This window comes from Natator depressus, chromosome 7 (genome assembly GCF_965152275.1).
Source record: "Natator depressus isolate rNatDep1 chromosome 7, rNatDep2.hap1, whole genome shotgun sequence".
Lineage (NCBI taxonomy): Eukaryota > Metazoa > Chordata > Testudines > Cheloniidae > Natator > Natator depressus.
Window position 1 is genome coordinate 81,853,534 of NC_134240.1, and position 3,819 is coordinate 81,857,352.

Here is a 3,819-nt window from a genome sequence, read left to right on the forward strand (position 1 = left end):
GGGATAGCTGGGCTAGGGCGCAGCCTCCGTGGGAAGGAGGCAGGCGTGGTCTGAGACCTCTCGTGGCGACTCCGCAAACGCGGCTCGGACGCTCCGGAGGGAAGATCCGCTCCGTCCCCTGCTGAGCCGACTCCTGCCGCCCTCTACTGGAGCCCCCGGCGCGTTGCAGGGCCTTAGGGGACAGCTGAGGCCGCAGATGCTCACAGTCTCCTGTAAAAACAACAAGGAGTCTGGTGGCACCTTAAAGACTAACACATTTATTTGAGCATAAGCTTTCGTGGGTAAAAACCCCACTTCTTCGGGTGCATGGAGTGAAAATGACAGCTGCAGATGTAAATATACTGACACATGAAGAGAGGGGAGTTACCGCACAAGTGGAGAACCCCTGTTGATAGGGCCAATTCGATCCAGGTGGATGTAGTCCCCTCCCAATAATAGATGAGGAGGTGTCAATTCCGGGAGAGGCAAAGCTGCTTTTGTAATGAGCCAGCCGCTCCCAGTCCCTATTCAAGCCCAAATTAATGGTGTGAAATTTGCAAATGAATTTTAGTTATGCTGTTTCCCTTTGAAGTCTGTTTGTGAAGTTTTTTTGTTCAAGTATGGCTACTTTCAAATCTGTTATAGACTGTCCAGGAAGATTGAAGTGTTCTCCTACTGGCTTTTGTATGTTACCCAATCCTGATGTTCTTTTACGTAGGGACTGTCTGGTTTGACCAGTGTACATTGAGGGGCATTGCTGGCACATGATGGCATATATAACATTAGTAGATGTGTAGGTGAATGAGCCCCTGATGGTGTGGCTGATGTGGTTGGGTCCTCTGATGGCGTCGCTAGAGTAGATATGGGGACAGAGTAGGCAATGAGGTTTGCTACAGGGATTGGTTCCTGGATTAGTTTTTCTAACAGATACAGACAGACATCATACCAAATGGACTGAAGGTAAAAAAACTCATTGCAATCAACATACTGCACTGACTATGGTGAGAGACTGTGCCACACACTCTCAAAGAAACTGAGGAACCACCTGATCAGCATCCTGTACAGCAGACAGGAAAAGATCAAGAATGAGCTCTCAAAACTGGAGACTCTCATACAAAACCAACCTTCCACACAAACTTCCACGTGGCTGGACTTTACAAAAACGAGACAAGCCATTTACAATGCATACTTCACTTCTCTACAGAGGAAAAAGGACAGTAAAGTATCTAAACTCTAACATGCCAGAGGGAGCTACAACAGTGGTACCCTCAACTCACCTAACAATATTGTTAATTTATCCAACCACACACTTAGCCTGGCGGAAAAGTCTGTCCTATCTCGGGGACTCTCTTTCTGCCCCACCACCCCCACGAACATGATATAATTCTGTCGGTGATCTGGAAGCCTACTTCCGTCATCTCTGACTTAAGGAATATTTTCAACACACCACTGAACAGTGCACTGACCCACAGGAACCCTCCTACCAACACTACAAGAAGAAGAATTCTGCGTGGACTCCTCCTGACAGTCGAAATGACAGACTGGACTTCTACATAGAGTGCTTCCGCCGACGTGCATAGGCTGAAATTGTGAACAAACAGCATCACCTGCCCTATAACTTCAGCCTTACAGAACGCAACGCCATCCACAGCCTCAGAAACAACTCTGGCATTATAATCAAAGGGGCTGACAAAGGAGGTGCTGTAGTCATAATGAACAGGTTGGATTATGAAAAGGAGGCTGCCAGGCAACTATTCTCCGATCCCACTGAGGAGTACCAAAAGAAACTACACCATTTGCTCAAGAAACTCCCTGCTACAGCACGGGAACAAATCTACATACTTACCTACATGCCTCCAGCGTCCATCCAGGACACATCACACGATCCATTGTCTATAGCCAAGCCCTAAAATACAACTGAATTTGCTCCAATCCCCCAAACACCTACAAGATCTTTATCAAGCATTCTTAAAACTACAATACCCACCTGGGGAAGTGAAGAAACAGACTGACAGAGCGAGACGGGTACCCAGAAATCACCTACTACAGGACAGGCCCAACAAGAAAAATAACAGAACACCACTGGCCATCACGTACAGCCCCCAGCTAAAACCTCTCCAGCACATTATCAACTATCTGCAACCTATCCTGGAAAACGATCCCTCACTCTCCCAGACCTTGGGAGGCAGGCCAGTCCTCGCTTACAGACAGCCCCCCAACCTGAGGCAAATACTCACCAGCAACTATACACCACACCACAGAAACACTAATCCAGGAACCAATCCCTGTAGCAAACCTCGTTGCCTACTCTGTCCCCATATCTACTCTAGCGACACCATCAGAGGACCCAACCACATCAGCCACACCATCAGAGGCTCATTCACCTGCACGTCTACTAATGTTATATATGCCATCATGTGCCAGCAATGCCCCTCTGCCATGTACATTGGCCAAACCGGACAGTCCCTACGTAAAAGAATAAACGGACAAAAATCGGACATCAGGAATGGTAACATACAAAAGCCAGTAGGAGAACACTTCAATCTTCCTGGACGTTCTATAACAGATTTAAAAGTAGCAATACTTGAACAAAAAAACTTCACAAACAGACTTCAAAGGGAAACAGCATAACTAAAATTCATTTGCAAATTTAACACCATTAATTTGGGCTTGAATAGGGCTTGGGAGTGGCTGGCTCATTACAAAAGCAGTTTTGCCTCTCCCGGAATTGACACCTCCTCATCTATTATTGGGAGGGGACTACATCCACCTGGATCGAATTGGCCCTGTCAGCACGGGTTCTCCACTTGTGAGGTAACTCCCCTCTCTTCATGTGTCAGTATATTTATGTCTGCATCTGAAGAAGTGGGGTTTTTACCCATGAAAGCTTATGCTCAAATAAATGTGTTAGTCTTCAAGGTGCCACCGGACTCCTTGTTGTTTTTGTGGATACAGACTAAAACGGCTACCCCCTGATACAGTCTCCTGTGTTAGAGGCCCTGAGGGAGACCAACCCTCCTCCTACACACACAAAAGACATAGCGTTCAGCTGAGTTGCTCTGCCCCTGACTGCCTGTTGGTCAGGCATGTGAGAGTCATGGGTTCCACCCAGGATTATTCGTGGGCTGCTTGGTTAGCCAACACTAGTCTAAGGTAGGGTGACCAGATGTCCTGATTTTATAGGGAGAGTCCCTATTTTGGGGTCTTTTTCTTATATAGGCACCTATTACCCCCCATCCTGTCCCAATTTTTCACATTTGCTATCTGGTCACTAGTCTAAGCTAGCTGGTTACTTTTGAGGTAGCAGCTTTTGAGGGGATGAGGTAGCAAACAACTGAACCAGCTGCTGAATTATAGCTATGTGGGGGTGTCTGAGTCCAGCTGGTGGTTTGTCACGTCAGTGGGATTAGGCTGTACACTCTTTGGGTTCAAGGGGGAAGTCACAGTGCTCACAAGGCTCGTGCAGCATGGCCTTGCACCTTGCAAGGCCACTGAGGCAGGAAAGTAGCGCTGAAGCAAAAGCAGCTGCCTCCATCTCCTGCATAGCTGCTGGGGGCTAAATCCATTGGCACCAGTCTGAAGTGATTTTATGCCACTAACTGGATGCCAGTACATGCATTTATGCTGTGCTGTTTCATTGCAAATAAAGGATATTTTCATTCAAATAATTCAGTCAGTGACTAATGGTAATTTACTCTGAATGTGTGACTTTTGCCTGTTACCATGCCCAAGTTTTAGCTTTGCCCTGATAAACCACTCCCCAAAACTCAGCATTCAGAATGTCCGCAGGTTAAACTGCCTGTGTGTGGAAAGCATTTGGCCCAAACCACTGGGAGGTAT